The sequence below is a fragment of the Dendropsophus ebraccatus genome, chromosome 6 (genome assembly GCF_027789765.1).
Source record: "Dendropsophus ebraccatus isolate aDenEbr1 chromosome 6, aDenEbr1.pat, whole genome shotgun sequence".
In the NCBI taxonomy this organism is placed as follows: Eukaryota; Metazoa; Chordata; class Amphibia; order Anura; family Hylidae; genus Dendropsophus; species Dendropsophus ebraccatus.
Genome location: NC_091459.1, coordinates 142,603,458 through 142,621,311, shown reverse-complemented (window position 1 = coordinate 142,621,311; position 17,854 = coordinate 142,603,458).

Below are 17,854 nucleotides of genomic sequence, written 5' to 3'. Positions count from 1 at the left end.
TTCTCCATGAGACAAATGGATTTATCAGCCAACTGCTTGTGAGCAGAAACCACCCCAACCAAGATGGTCATAGGAAAAGGAGTTAACATAGTAAGACAACCCTTTCAGGATTTAGGCTATGTTCACACAGCGTAAAAGTACGGCCGTTGTTGCCATCAGCAACATCGGCCGTACTCTGTACGCTGAAACACACTGCCCTATCTTCTATGGGGTCCATATACACATAGTATACGCTCCGGACGGGATTCCAAGCGGCGCCGCAAAGAACTGACATGTCAGTTTTCTGCTGGCGCAATTCAGTGAATTGCGGCCACAGAAAGACCTGTCAGTTCACACAATGAAGCGAACGGCTCCGGCCACTTGCTTCATTGTGTGCTATAAGAGTTCTGATGCTGGCGCGTTGATGCGCCTGCATCAAAACACTGCGGCTGGAAAGATTATCCTGCAGTACCGGCCGGGATGATCTTTGCAGAGAACGGCCGTTCCGTGACCCGCCCGGGTCACTGAACGGCCGGTCCCATACGACGTGTGAACATAGCCTTAACTTGTATGTAACTTCAGAGGCGTTTTCAATGGATGGAAGCTCTGGGTTCATATTACAGATGTCCACAGAATTATAGGAATCCAGCAGTGTCATCTGATCTCCCCAACCTGGAATAACAAACATTCACAAATAAGTCATCCAACGACAAATCACATTACTATAAGTCACTTTTCTATGGGCTTTTCCTTTAGACGGCGGCGATTCCTTGTACAGTGAATGTGATAGATAGCACATATGATAGAAGAGCTGACAATGAGCTTGGACTGGAGTAGAATCAGCAGATTTTACAGATGGAACATATGATTCACTTAAGATTTTGTGTAATTATTCTTATTTAGATATAAAATGCAAATGTTTGTCTAGATCATCAAGAGCTAAAAAAAAATTTATGTTTTCTGCTCTGTGGAGTGTTCGTCCATTGTCAATCAAATAACGGATTTTTATGAAAAGACAGAACAAGTGTAAAAGTGATTAGAGATGCAAATCCATTCATACGAGTAACTGCAGAGATACTGTACGTGTTGTATCCTCATTGGGGAGAAGGTGCCGTCAAGAATATGTAACATTCCAGATAGAATTGTTCCTTCCAACCCAATTTTTAAGCATAATGTTAAAAAGTCCTCAGAAATAATCTAATCTAATTCCTACCACTCAACTAAGATCTGTGGTAGAATTTGGCAGTGAGTGTCTCATTTTACTGCAGTGCCACCTCAGGAGAAAGGAAGCATTACACAAGTTAAATTAAAGGGGTTGTTCACCTAATTTTTTTTTCTTTCGAATCAACTGGTCCCAGTAACTGCCAGTGTAATTTACTTCTATTAAGTCTTCCAGTACTTATCAGCTGCTGTATCTCCTGCAGGAAGTGATGTATTCTCTCCAGTCTGACACAGTGCTCTCTGCTGCCACCTCTGTCCATGTCAAGAACTGTCCAGAACAGGGGAGGTTTTCTATGGGGATTTGCTACTTCTCTGGACAGTTCCTGACATGGACAGAGGTGGCAGCAGAGAGCTCTGTGGGGGGGTAATGCTATGACATATTTTTAAAAACATTTTTTCTTTTTTTTAGACGGCTCCTGTCCTCCTGAGCTCGCTTCATACAGCCCCTGGACCCTATGGTGTACCGGTATAGCACGGGTCCTTTGGGAACAGGTGCTCATGCAGTATCAGTATGTCATGGGTTATCTAGGGGTTAATGGCACCTTTTTGTTTATCATGTAGCGTAGTAAAAAAAAAAAAAATATATATATATATATATATATATTTGTGGGGTGGAATGGGAAACATTTTTGGGATTTTTACAGTTTGTTTTGCAGTAAATATTACATTTTAACCTTAAAGGGGTTGTCCAGCGAAAAAAAAAATTTCTTTCAAATCAACTGGTGTCAGAAAGTTATATAGATTTGTAATTTAATTTTATTTACTATATGTCATACAGGAAGTGTTGTTTATTTACATTCAGACACGGTGCTCTCTGCTGCCACCTCTGTCCATGTCAGGAACTGTCCAGAGCAGCAGCAAATCCCCATAGAAAACCTCTCCTACTCTGGACAGTTCCTGACATGGACAGAGGTGGCAGCAGAGAGCACTGTGTCTGGATGTAAATAAACAACACTTCCTGCATGACATACAGCAGCTGATAAGTATGGGAAGACTTGAGATTTTTAAATAGAAGTAAATTACAAACTTATATAAGTTTCTGACACCAGTTGATTTGAAAGAAAAACATTTTCGCTGGATAACAACCCTTTTAACATGAGCATCAATATGATAACAGCAGCATTATTACATTGTATCACTTTATAGAAAACATCTTTATTTTATTTATTTATTAATTTTTCAAATACCTTTCATCACTATAATAAGATACCCAAAACTTTTTATTTTTCCATCTGTGGAGATATAAGAGCTTTTTTTGTGGAGTGTTTTTTTTAGTGTTACCATTTTGGGGTACATAAAACTTCTGTTTCTGTTATTGGGTACTCACTGTGCTAGATGAATACCAGAAGATTTTAAAGATTTTACTAGTTTACACTTTTCTTTATGCATTGATGCCAAGAATGTTTGAATGATTAGATTTTTTTTTTTATCGTAAGATTGAAAATTGTGTGTTTTTACTTTTTTAATTTTTTTTAAAAATAGCACTGCATAGTAATTTAATCGATCTGTTATTATACCCTGTTTCTGGTAGGGTGCCCTAGGAGTACCGTCATGGAAGGGTTGGGCCTATACCTTCCATGACATTCCAATTGGTCTATCTGTTAGATTAGACTGAGTTTTTCTATATCTATGCCAGCACATTGAAGTCTATGGGGGTTAATGTATTTGCCTGTATTTTGTTACACTGTAAGCCCACACGTTTGATCGCCAACTTGTGCACACGTCCTCAGTCTATTACTGGTGACATCTGGGAAGTACCTCAAGTGTTTCTCCACCAATGGGGGATTATCCCAGTCTTAGCCTATATAGAGAGGGAGCTTTGTTAGATCTGGGTCTTAATCAGTCTTAGTGAGTGTTTTATCCAATCTGCTGTACAGAGAAGGAGTTCCTGCAGGGCCTGGCCTTGTGGCCAGGTGCCTGACCCCGACTGATTGTTTACCTCACAGCACTATGCCTTGCTAAACCTAAAGCAGGGGCAACTTCCATAAGAAGGGAACTACATCTGCCTATGTCTGGAGGACGGATCCTCAAGTATTCTCAGGAAGTCCTTTAGCTGACCAGGACTATCCACAGTGCTTGAGAAAGCAGCAAGTAAACCCACATTGCTCCACTTATGATTGCTTAATTGCCTTGTTTAACCTCAAGGTATTGTCTCTTGTTTAAGCCTGGCGCCCGTATTTCTGGTTCTGGCACTCTGTGATCTCTTCCAGCAAGAGGGGGTATCGATAAGCCGCAAGTATGGGTATCTTCTTCTCTAAGTCTTTTAAAGTCATGTCTTTACAGTCCCCTGACAGATTTCTGTACTTCAACGATAGGTCCCCTTGCTAGCCCCCTAATCCTTTGACTAGTCAAACTAACTATTTAAGAGATGTTTCTTATACAAGTCACCTAACGGAAACTGTCACCAATCCTAAGGTATCATTGGCAATCTCAAGTGCTCAAAAGCATTTCTGTTCCTTTAAGAACATTTCAAGTAAAGTTACTCAAGTGGTAAAGAACTTGGACTCTGTTCTTATTCAAATGTACCACACTACCAGGGACTATGACTTTAATGCTTGGGACCCAGGGAGGGCATTTACCACTCAGACCCCATGACAGGTGCCTGAGCGGTACCGCAACACCTGCCCTTGCAAATACCAACTAGCAACCTCTTGGGTCACCACAATAGTAACCAAACAGAACCCAGAGATTGCTTTTTCAGAGATGCCAATCAGCCACAACAACGTGACAGGTCAACGGGGCATGTAATTGTGATCACTATTCATCACGGAATTCAAATACGGCAATGACTGGCATTAGTATGGTCACTGATGTCAATTATTAGCACACAGAGGCAAATGTTGACAACAGCCGATACTCACTGGGGTTCAGTTCAGTATAGCTCCCGCGTCTGCATCATCATAGCACGCCTATGTTTGTGTGCCATACATGTACAGTGCGGAACACGTTTGGGATTAACCCTTTAATACATAGAGCTTGTTGATTTAACGAAGCTGTATAAAAAAACAGATAATCTACTGCCAATACCCGTTGAGTTTTGGACATCGCCAATATAGATGGATCAGATTGTCCCTTTCTCTATTTTGCTTCGGACAATTGGCTGGCTTTTGCCTTCATCTTATTTGGATGAAATTTGGATGATAATATCAATTGTTAACAATGAACTACTGAGAGGGTCTATAAGAAGCACCGGGAGGATCGATTTTTCTACAATATGTTTGAATAAGTCCCAATGAATGGGAATCGAAGCATTAAGGTCATTATTCCATCTTCCTTTACTCGGCAGGAGGTTTCCCTGTAGTTCATGTCTCACAGCGGGATGTATACCTGAGCAATTAAAAGCTTTTATAGAGGCTGCAGTTAGAGCAGAAATAATATGGAACTCGTAGATGGTAGAAGGTGGGTGATCCTTCACTCTGACTTCATTCCTTTGATTTGAAAATATTGCAATATTGATAGCAGGATTTGATAGAAAGTGCCCCAAATGGTAGATGTATCCTTTTTAATATATCAGTTTAAGCTATCCATTCCTTCAGATGACCAGAATATAAGCGAGATTGAGCCCACACAAATTGAGCCCATATAAAAAAAAAAAAAAAAAAAAAACAGTTTGACCACGAGAGGTAAATTGCCTAAAAATTCTATTTTTTTTCTCAATTGCTCCTTCTTCCTTTTTTTTTTTTTTCAATTTTACCTTACCAATATTTTTCTACAGTAACGTTTATAAAAAAAAGAAGGGTGCCATTACAAAGTACCTGTGTAATTACTATGCAGCAATATCAGTACCCTGTGCTGTTAGCTATAGTTCTGATATTGTGTTCATGCAGTAAGCTTTGTCCTGTTACTATATCTATGCATTGAGCTTGGTTCTGATATCATATTACATAGTTAGTACAGTTGAACAAAGACACAAGTGAGGTCCCACCTTGGCCACTGACTGGCTGAGCCGGCCAGGTCCCCTCTCAGACCAAGTAGCGGCCGGGGGACCGAGAACCTGAGTGGAGGACAGCGGACCCCAATGCTGAAGCTGGAAGAAAAAAACAGAAACCGGACATCTCCTTTAAGTTGAACCAAGGAGGAGATTGATATAGGGAAGGGGATGGAAGGATGTATACATTGTATATTTCTTCATATGCATTTATGCTATTTTATCCTAAAAACCAGTCCAGGCTTGTTTTAAAGCCTTTCACAGTTTTTGCTGTGACCAGATTCTGGGGTAGACTATGCAACAGATTTACATGCTTAGGCTGGGTTCACACTATGTATATTTGAGGCTGTATTTGTGAGGCTGTATAGCAACCAAACCCAGGAGTGGATTGAAAACACAGAAAGGCTCTGTTCACATAATGTTGTAATTGAGTGGATGGCCATCATTTAATGGCAAATATTTGCTGTTATTTTAAAACAACGGCTGTGGTATTGAAATAATGGCCGTTATTTACTGTTATATGGCGGCCATCCACTCAATTTCAACATTGTGTGAACAGATCCTTTCTGTGTTTTCAATCCACTCCTGGTTTTGGTTGCTATGAGGACCTGACATGAGGACCAAATACTGCCTGAAATATACATAGTGTGAACCCAGCCTAATGCAGTAAACTTTGTTACTGGAGCTGTATGTATGGAGTCAGCTTGGTTCTGCTACCATATGTAGTAAGATGGTCTTATGAAGACACACCCTTTTTAAAGGAAAGCTGTGCCTTGACAGTTTAAGGGGAACTATCAGCAGGTTAGGCGAATCTAACCTGCTGATAGCCCCCTAATGTGCACAGGTCGTTGAGGAGGACATTATGTCTCTTGAAAAAACAAAAAGTGCAACAGCAACCTACAAGTGCAAGTGCTTATGGTAAGGTTCTGTAGTATGTGTGTGTGTGGGGGGGGGGCTACCTCCTGTTGGTTTGCACTCCACCCATGTCTTGTGAGTGCTATAAATAGATATTTGCCCAATTGTAGGCTAATTTATCCCAGGAGATACCATTGCTAGTGTGAGAATGCTAGAGTAGGGACCATGTCTCTGAGGACACCTTAACATGGTGACATGGTACACTCTGTAATGTGGTGACATGGTACACTCTGTTTAATCAAACAGTGATCCTCATCTTTTAACATCTATAAGCAGATTTTTAGCGTGTGTACACTTGCACTTGCACCTGTAGGTTACTAGTAACTCCAAGAAGGATACGTGTAAAAAAAAAATTTTAATTTTATTTCTAATCATTAAAATATATCACATAACATGAAAAAGATACAAATATTTATAAAAGTCTCCAAAAGTAGGTCCGTAGTCAGTAGGAGGTTGGTAAGGCTGTCATGTCCCTGCTGGAGGGAACTCTGTATATGTCCACAGATAACAATGCCACGTCCAGTCTCATTCACAGACAGTACCGACAATGTCTCCTGACCAATTAATTAAACCGATAGTAAAGGTGATCAAGCTACCACCGGACAGTTACCAAACCATGATCCTCTAGTTTAGAACTGTCCCAAGGCGAACAGACCGGCCAACATGCCCAACGCGTTTCAGTATCATATGTCAGATACGTCATCAGGGGCTAAACGGTCATAGCGTCATATACATCATAGATTTGACAAGATAAATAAGACATCACATTAACACATGATTCATGGCTAATTATACACGCCAGTAGTTTATATGTGTGTGATGCTGGTGTGGAGCGCTGCTGTGTCCTGTACTCACTGTACCGACGTCCAGGTAACCAACAGATATTTATCCCACCGTACGTGACTGATTGCGGGTACTGTATAATGTAAAAAAGTTGTATCAGTATGACCAGGGTAATATGTACTAATATGTATTGATTTTTATCATATAGTACTTACTCTGTCATGCTCAAGAGTCAACCTGGGTACAGACTCACATCTAGGACCAGTTAACCTGTAAGTGGATACGCATACATTGGTATTACCTTAATAATGTGTGCAGTGCAATATAATGCCTACCACTTGCAGCCGTAATAACAATAGGATTTTAGTGCTACTTACAGCCAGCGCTTCCTGAGGAGACATGCTCCCGTCCTCCTGTTTCTGCGGAGTCTCGGGAATGCATGCGGCGGCTAGAAGAAATAGCCGCCGCATTGGCAGTTGCGCGTCTGACGTCACAGCACTCGAAGTAGCGCGCCAGAACTAGGTCACTCCCCCCTGCACGCCCGGTGGGAGTGAACGGTCCCAGTAAATAAACAAAGGATCCGACTTCTGACAGTGTAGCGCTCTCCAAGGTGCTGCACAAGTGTGCGATGACAATTATGTCGCCACGTGAATAAACGGGTAATGTGATTAAAATTACTGGGTAATTCTGGAACCGCCTCTAGACATTATCAGTGACAGTTATTTTACAGATATGCCGATAACCAACTATATATACATGAGGATGATGTATATCTAGCATGTTAGTGTATAATAAAGCAGAATGTGCGTGTAGTGGAATATAACCGTGGTAAGTTATGTATACACTCGTAAGTATGTAGTATCTACAGTGTAGCATTGAGGACATGATATGGTATGGATCCTGGATAGCATAGATGACATGATATGATATGGTTAGGAACTTGGATAAACGGTAGGGGATGGGCCTATGATACCCTAATATGCCCTATCCTATATCCCTATGCCTATGTGGGGTGGCCGTCCTAAGAAGGACGGTCCCACTCTGCAACCTAGGGCTATCGAGTCCCTAGGTGTCCCTGTTTACTAGAACCGGCTCACTAACTGTTAGTAGGCCCACTAGGACCTTCCCTAGCTAACTCGTTGAGCCAGCATTCTAAACAGTCAAGGTGAGAGGTGACAATAGTGCCTATTCCAGAAGGGAATTTTTGACTGTACAACGGGAATGGCTGGATTTGTGACCGGCACTGTGGACACTGACAGTTGGCTTACGGAAGCAAAAGACGTTTTTTCAGAGAAAGCATTTACTCAACCCAAATATACCCCGTCTCTAAGAGCGGCATTTAAAGAACTAACATACTGCCATAAGCAACACATAAGGTCATGGTGGGAAGTACAGACCTTTGAGAACTATATCAAAAATAGGATAGTTCCAAGGGGACTGCGCAATCCTGTCCTACCTGCACCAAGGCTACGAACCCCTGCTGTCCTAAAGAAGTGGGAGGCCGAAGCCACAAATAGCTCCCTCAAGCAATTGGCATTTTTGCTAGAGGAAGAAAGATTAAACCTAGAGGTAGCAAGTAAGAAACTAGCGGAACAAAAACAAATTGCCTTGAAATTTAGTGCGGACCCTGAATTTTCTAACAAGGAAGCGCAACTGAAGGCTACTGTACAGAAATACCAGTATCATCTAAAAGAAAGGAAGCACCAACAGTCTGCTAGGGATCTTCAAGATTTTAGGGAGAATAAGGCCTACACAGTCCTTGAGAGACAACGAAAACAGAGGGATTTAGAGACGGACTTATCTTCATCAGATACAGAAACCTCGGACCTAGAATCCCAGAATAAGGACGGACCCAGGAGGGGCGGGAGAGCGAGAGGGGACACAAATAGATCTCGAAGCAGACCACCCATAACTGGACAATATAATAATAATTCATGTGGGGCATCTTCATCACATACTCCCTCCTCTGCACAGCCTTTTTTAGGAAAGAAAAAAGGGAAGGGCAATTATGGACCGCCTTCTCGCCAGCAGCCCCCACGAGGGCCCAAGCGCACATGACAATAGAACAAACACAGGTCCTTAATTTGTCTACTGTACCCCTGACTGAGGAACAAATCAAGGTATTGTCATATGGTCTATCATTTGTCCCTACGACTGATTATGACCCGTTTATATGGACTAAAGATGTGAACCTATTCACTAGAAAACTTAAGTGGCACAAGGTATTTAAACAGAAGGATAGAAGAGACTGTCAGGAACTAGGGATCTCTATTGAGGACTTACCAGTAGTAAGGGAGCTGACAGGACTCTTGGACAGTAACCTAAGACCTAGTGGAAGCGGACCCTTCACAGATTGTAAACTGAAGAGTACAAAATCCCCACCAGTGGGGGATGTCTCAAGTATTGAGATCTTTTTGGACTTGGTTACTAAGGACCTCCGACACCTCACACCGACACATAGTTTTCATAACTTGAGCAACAGTGAACGCCAAGCTTTAAAGGATCTACAAAATCACCCTCAACTTGTTATTAAATCAGCAGACAAGGGGGGGAACACAGTACTCCTAAACCGAAATGACTATGTTGAGATGTGCCAAAGATTGTTGAGGGACCGCAATACATATGAGGTCCTTCCAGGGAACCCAACATCTGGATACATGAAAGAACTCAAAGAGATCCTACAACAAGCTAAGGGATTGGACCTAATAGATGAACATGAGTACAACTTTCTCCTCCCTAGAGCACCCATCACCCCTACCTTCTATGCACTGACGAAAATTCATAAGGGCACGACACCCCTGAAGGGCAGACCGATTGTGTCCGGCATCGGCAGCATCACACATAACCTGGGGGTGTATGTGGACAAAGTGCTAAGGGAATTTGTTCTAGCCCTTCCATCATATACAAGGGATACGATGGATTTGCTTAAGAATATAGAACACTTGATTGTGGAACCCGATACACTATTAGGTAGTATAGATGTGGAGGCGCTGTATTCCTCCATTCCCCACAGCTTTGGTCTCAGGGCTGTGGGTTATTTTCTATCTACCAGGGGCACACAAATGCAATCACATAATGAATTTGTATTGAGTCTACTCGAGTACATACTCACAAGAAATTCCTTCCTATTTGATGGGGTGTATTACCACCAGCTCAGGGGCACAGCGATGGGGAGCCCTTGTGCCCCCACATACGCTAATTTTCTCCTGGGCTGGTGGGAGGCCACCATAGTTTTCACCAACGAGAGGGAAATCTTTAGCGACATGGTGATGGCATGGTCACGATTCATAGATGATATATTCATCTTAATGGAAGGTACCAGATCTGACTTCACTCGCTTTCTGGAACTGCTCAATGACAATGAGATAGGGCTCACATTCACACATGAGATAGACGACATGACATTGACATTTCTTGATGTCAAGATAACAAAGACGTCACGGGGATATCTAGAGACAACGATCTACATGAAGAAAACTGCCACTAATAGTCTCTTGAGGTGGGAAAGTTGTCACCCTCTACCGCTAAAGAGGGGCATACCTAAAGGGCAGTACCTCCGGATCAGGAGGAACTGCTCCAACGATGAAGACTTTGACAAACAGGCTAGGGATCTGAGAAATAGGTTTAGAGAGAGGGGTTACCCGGATTACACATTGAGGGAATCATACAACTCAGCTAAAACAAGACAGAGGGATGACCTACTTAATCCCAGACAGAGAGAGGACACTGAGGGATTTATGCGCATCATAGGGACTTTTTACACTGAGGCCGGGCAGGTCAGGGATATTCTGAAAAAACACTGGAATATCCTTAGACTGGACCCAGACCTCAGGGATGTGGTCAGTGAGTACCCTCTGATTACCTACAGAAAGGGGAGGAGTATAAAGGATAGAGTGACGCAGAGCCACCTGCTGCGGTGCAAAAAACTTGGCTTCATATGCAGCAGGCCACTGGCTCCTACTGCTGCGGACACTGTAGGGCATGTGCATCAGTACAGAAAGCCAAATCATTCACATGCTCACAGACCATGCAAACCTACGAGATTAGATCATTCATTCATTGTAGCACTAAAGCGGTAATATACCTGGCTACTTGTGAATGTTCTAAACAATACGTGGGTAAAACAATTAGGGAGTGGCGCAAACGCATACTTGAGCATAGGGGAGATGTTAGAAACAAAAGGGACACACCTCTGGCAACACATGTACATGAACATCATGGGGGAAACCCTGACGTTATTAAATTCACTGCAATAGAGAGCCTCAAGCCTTCCCCCCGGGGGGGTGATATTGATAGAATATTGCTCCAGAAAGAGACCAGATGGATTTACTCCTTACAAACCACTGCACCGTGAGGCCTTAACGAGTCTCTAAACTTTGCCTGTTACATATAGTACGTACATGATTAACAGATGCAGTAAGCCGCCAAACCCCCCCCCCCAAAAAAAACACACCCCCCCCTCAAAGAATACCCCTCCTCCCCCCTCCCTTCTGGAATAGGCACTATTGTCACCTCTCACCTTGACTGTTTAGAATGCTGGCTCAACGAGTTAGCTAGGGAAGGTCCTAGTGGGCCTACTAACAGTTAGTGAGCCGGTTCTAGTAAACAGGGACACCTAGGGACTCGATAGCCCTAGGTTGCAGAGTGGGACCGTCCTTCTTAGGACGGCCACCCCACATAGGCATAGGGATATAGGATAGGGCATATTAGGGTATCATAGGCCCATCCCCTACCGTTTATCCAAGTTCCTAACCATATCATATCATGTCATCTATGCTATCCAGGATCCATACCATATCATGTCCTCAATGCTACACTGTAGATACTACATACTTACGAGTGTATACATAACTTACCACGGTTATATTCCACTACACGCACATTCTGCTTTATTATACACTAACATGCTAGATATACATCATCCTCATGTATATATAGTTGGTTATCGGCATATCTGTAAAATAACTGTCACTGATAATGTCTAGAGGCGGTTCCAGAATTACCCAGTAATTTTAATCACATTACCCGTTTATTCACGTGGCGACATAATTGTCATCGCACACTTGTGCAGCACCTTGGAGAGCGCTACACTGTCAGAAGTCGGATCCTTTGTTTATTTACTGGGACCGTTCACTCCCACCGGGCGTGCAGGGGGGAGTGACCTAGTTCTGGCGCGCTACTTCGAGTGCTGTGACGTCAGACGCGCAACTGCCAATGCGGCGGCTATTTCTTCTAGCCGCCGCATGCATTCCCGAGACTCCGCAGAAACAGGAGGACGGGAGCATGTCTCCTCAGGAAGCGCTGGCTGTAAGTAGCACTAAAATCCTATTGTTATTACGGCTGCAAGTGGTAGGCATTATATTGCACTGCACACATTATTAAGGTAATACCAATGTATGCGTATCCACTTACAGGTTAACTGGTCCTAGATGTGAGTCTGTACCCAGGTTGACTCTTGAGCATGACAGAGTAAGTACTATATGATAAAAATCAATACATATTAGTACATATTACCCTGGTCATACTGATACAACTTTTTTACATTATACAGTACCCGCAATCAGTCACGTACGGTGGGATAAATATCTGTTGGTTACCTGGACGTCGGTACAGTGAGTACAGGACACAGCAGCGCTCCACACCAGCATCACACACATATAAACTACTGGCGTGTATAATTAGCCATGAATCATGTGTTAATGTGATGTCTTATTTATCTTGTCAAATCTATGATGTATATGACGCTATGACCGTTTAGCCCCTGATGACGTATCTGACATATGATACTGAAACGCGTTGGGCATGTTGGCCGGTCTGTTCGCCTTGGGACAGTTCTAAACTAGAGGATCATGGTTTGGTAACTGTCCGGTGGTAGCTTGATCACCTTTACTATCGGTTTAATTAATTGGTCAGGAGACATTGTCGGTACTGTCTGTGAATGAGACTGGACGTGGCATTGTTATCTGTGGACATATACAGAGTTCCCTCCAGCAGGGACATGACAGCCTTACCAACCTCCTACTGACTACGGACCTACTTTTGGAGACTTTTATAAATATTTGTATCTTTTTCATGTTATGTGATATATTTTAATGATTAGAAATAAAATAAAAAATTTTTTTTTACACGTATCCTTCTTGGAGTTACTTGTATTTAAGCGTAAGGATAAAACCATTGTGGGGCTGGTGTACCCGATATCACACTATTGTTTAATACCTGTAGGTTACTGTTGCATTTTTTTTTTTTTTTGTAAACAGAGTCATAGGGGTGCTGACAGTTTCTGTTGTTTTTTCTGTTGCATGGATGAGTTGGGTGAGAGAGCAGCTCTTAAACAAGAATTTCCATTGTGCTTTATAGAAGAGGGACCAAGGATGGTGCCATTCGTATGATGATCAAATGCACCAGCAACTAAAACGGTATTCCAGATATTATTTCCCATGTTTATCTCTCTGCAATGTAAAGTTACATAAATTGTGGAAATTAATTAGATTTATAAACCTTACCAACAGAGTGCCAGATTATTCCGGCAGAGTTCACTGTGGTTCAAAAGGGCAGAAGCAAAGAACGAGAAACAGCGGTCTAAGACTTGACTTTGGCTTCCCGTACCTTCATCTAAGATGATCGTTTTTACATTTTTATGACCGCAAACAGAAGATGGAATTACTTTAGGGATTTAAAGGTTATAATTATATCAGACAGCTGTGAGGTTACTATTACTGCGATAGATCTCGTACTTTACAAGGTTAGCAGATACGCAGCTCAGAGATCAACATGCGCCAGAAGGTCACTGTATTTCTAGGAGGGGAAAAAAAAAGACAACAAATCATTGCTCTTCCTTATTGCCGAGATTAAGTCATTATCCGCAGACACTTGACACATTGCAAAGGAGATACAATGATATTGTGTATTTCTTCTGTCCTTCTCCCACCCCCGCACTTCAAAATCACTCTTGGGTGCAATATGCCCTGAAGGGTTAGGATAGAGGAATAAGATGTTGGATTACCAAAGGAGTAAGCAATGTGCTACACGAGATGTAGACGGTGCATCGGTATGTCTGTGATGTTGCCTTAGAAACTATTGTGGACATGGACTGTCCAGAGGTTTCGTTTTTTCAAGAAATATATAGACAATTATTATTCCTATACTGGCAACAGCCCCAGTACAATAGTGCAGTACAGTACTGGACATGATGAGGTAAGAGAAAACAAGTTCCGCACTCACCGGCTCCGATGCAATCAGTCAAATCTTTGTTATGTGAACTTACACATAGCGGGGAGGGGATGGAACAGGGTGCTCAATGTCCAGTACTGGACATCATGTCCTCTGGTGGGAGTAACGTGCTGCACTGCAGAGCAGTTCTCCTGAATTGTGATTGGTTGTGACAGACGATTCTGAGCTGTATCAAGCAGCTCTATCTATCTGTTCAACTGCATCAACTTCTGATACAACTGAAGTGGCAGGAGGAGGGCAATCATGTGCTCCCTGTCCTGCCACCCGGAAATTCTGTCTGATGCAAGCAGAGCAGTGATTAGCTCCGCCTACATTACACATTATCCAGACCTGACCAGAAGAGGCCAGAAAATCAGAGCACAGCGGGAGCCTTGGCAGGTGAGTATTGTGTGATGCACTGCTGTAAGGCACGACCGGTCACTTACTAGGTGGTACTGTGTGACGCCACTACTGTGGTGGTTGGTTGAGATATAGCTCAGCCAGATGTTGTACTGTTGTGACGCCAGTGCCAGGTGGGCGCACAGGTATGGAGGCACACCTGCTTTTAGTTAAGAGTGGCAAGCTATACCCTTTCCCCAGTGGTCGGTGACCTGCCGGCCTGTGGGAGGGTCCCTTGGGTGTTTATCACGGTGTTCCGGAGTGGAGTTGTGACCCACCCGAACTATTGGTACCGCCACCCACAGAATGGTCAGTGTTTAAGTTTTGTTACGATAAATAAATTCTTCTTACTTTAGAAATACTTGGTACAGTAGTATACAGTAGACTTGTGTTTTGACAATATACTTTGGACTTGACTGACAGACTTGTGCTGAGAGCTTGACAGGTAATATAGCCGCGTTGGCTTGGTGACGTGCTAAGAAGTAAAGTGAGTAGAGAGAAGTAGAGAGGAGGATGTCATGAGAGTCCCAATCCAAGTAGTAATGGTCTCTGCGGAAATTTTGGAAATAGAGTAAGTAGAATACTTGAGAGTAGAGAGAATACTTGTGGCCGTGTTTTGACTTTGCACCACCTATTGCTCCGCAGTGTTGGGTGACCCATCCTATGTGGGTGACAAGCCCCAGACCTTGTTACCTGGGTTGAGCAAAGTGGCCAAGGTTTCCTGGTTACACCCGCACTGCGAGATAGAGTACGTAGGCTTCTAGCGATTTTGCTCTATCCGGATCAGTTCCTCTTGCTTTACGGAATGGCTGGTTTCTGAAAAGATCATCCCAGCCGGATGATCTTTAGCGCCATTTAGTATCCATGCATGCCCGCATCAGAACTCCCTACAGCACACTATGCAGCATGTGGCCGGAGCCACTCGCTCCATAGTGTGCACTGAAAGGGTTTTGTCAGTTTTCTACGGCACCACTAGGGATCCCAGCCAGAGTGTATACTATCCGTATACACTCCGGCTGGGGTTCCTAGAGAGGGCAGCACTACGTAAGTTCCGTGGGAATCACGGCCATTGTAACAGTGGACGTGATTCCTACGGAACTTACATTGTGTGAACATAGCCTAAGACTGACTCAGTGTGTGACTACACTTCCTGTCCCCATGTGACAACCTCCTACAGCAGTGTTTCTCAACTTCAGTCCTCAAGACCCACCAACAGGTCATGTTTTGCGGATATCCCATACAAAGAACAGCTGTGGCAGTTACTGGTGCACTGACTATAATTATATCACCTGTAAAATTCTCAAACATGACCTGTTGGTTGGTCTTGAGGACTGAAGTTGAGAAACACTGTCCTACAGGATATGTAATACCTGCTGTGAGTAGAAGAGAAGAGAGTGCAGAAAAAGAAGGAGAATATAGATAGAGGGAGAAGAGGAAGGAGCTCTCATTGGTGCACAAATCACAAAAATCAATAACCCCTTGAGTACTACAGCTGTGCAATACATAGGTACAAGAAATATATACTAGCGACATCTAGTGACCAAACTTAGGTACTACTTCATTACCACTTTTACTTAGAGTACAGGCTTTTGCGAGGGGTGTATAAACTAGTTACACCCGTGGTGGGACACCACTTCCTGGATTATGTCCCTTTTCACCGTACAGATCTTGTGCATGCCCCATTTATAGTGAGGAGAGTGATGTGAACGAGTTAGTCGCTTTACGGTCCAGCATCAGTGCGCCTGTATACTGGGGGTGGGGGGGACAGGGAGCCCAGGTTGGAAGGACAGCCCGGGACCCAGGGTACATTTAATCCACTACTGGGGGTAGTAGTAGTAGTAGTTGTAGTAGTACAGTATAAAACATGATCAACAAGTCAGGAGATGGTCAACTGTGTAGGGCTCGTAGTAGAAGTTAGAGATGAGCGCAACTCAAGCATTGTCCAATTAATCGTCATTTGATGAAGAAGTGGGATGCAGCACTATGGATTTGGGAAACACATGGATACAGCCATAGACTCCATGCCTCCATGTCTGCCAGACAGCCTTAGGGCTGCATCCAACCTCTTCAGCCACCGGTAATCAAATATCACATACTTAGGTTTGGACAGACTGAGCATGCCCGAGTTTTGCTCGTTGTGTTATTCCGAACAAGTCTCATTTGTGCTAAATTGATTTGCTCTTTCATCAACTTTTTCCCACCAAAAATGAAAACGTTACTTTGTCTCTCACCTCACGCAGCAACAGTAATTAGTTATACCGATATAGGCAACTATTTCAGCTCCTGGAACATGAAAATGTCTTCAACAATCAGACATAGGGTTAAAGGGGTCGGTCACAAAAAAAAAATTCTTTCAGATCAACTGGTACATCAACAGTTTCTGATATGGACAGAGATGGCAGCAGAGAGCACTGTGTCAAACTGGAAACAATACTTCACTTCCTGGAGGACATACAGCAGCTGATAAGTACTGGAAGACTAAATTTTTTAAAAGAAGTAAATTACATATCTCTGGCACCAGTTGATTTTGGGAAAAAAATAAACTACCCCTTTAATCATGCTGTCACCCATCACCCCATTCCTTTTTGAGTTCTCACTGGCAGTCAATCACAGTGAGAGAACGTCCTCACCCTATGTAAAGACATGCTTGACTGAGGCTATACCAAAAATATAAGCGTGTCGCACAATTGCGGGAGGAAGTAACTAACTTCTCCTCCGATAAGAATATCTACTTGCTGCTAATATATTAAAAATAATCTACTAAAAATTCTCCTCCTGCTCCCTGTAATAAAATACCGGAGAATAAAATCTAATAAAATCAGGCAGTTTATTATCCGACAATACTACTAATAAATCCCGCGTAGTGCCGATTGTGCGGCAGCCCTTGTGTATCGATAGGCAGAGCACAGGAAGAATCAGGGATTCTATTTTAAGGCCAGATTAAGAAGCCGAAGCCGTTCCCTGAGGTTGCTGGGTTTTTTTCTATCCGTCAGCCTTTATAGTGTCACTTTGACTGTGGTTTATTGATTCTGAACCACACTGGATACTATTGATCGGATTTTGGAATGCAGAAAATGTATTACGACACTAAATATCTTTCTGTGCGCTGAAAGGATAAAGAGGCCCTTTACTTTTTATAACCTGGACATGATTTTTAATCTTCCGTTTCATTTTTCTGTTAATTTATAAGGAATTGTGACCAAGGTAACGGCTATAGGAGCGTATGGGATACATTCACGGCTGTGCATTGAATGTTATATATTACTGGGACTTACTGATGCTTTATATGGTGAAAGGATGGCTAAAAGTCTTGGTAATACGTTAAGGATAAGATTTATTTTTGAATTTTTTTTTTTGGGTTATTATGGCATCTGACTTGGTTTGGGTTATCCCTTTGCTTTCAATGGTGCCTCCACCCCA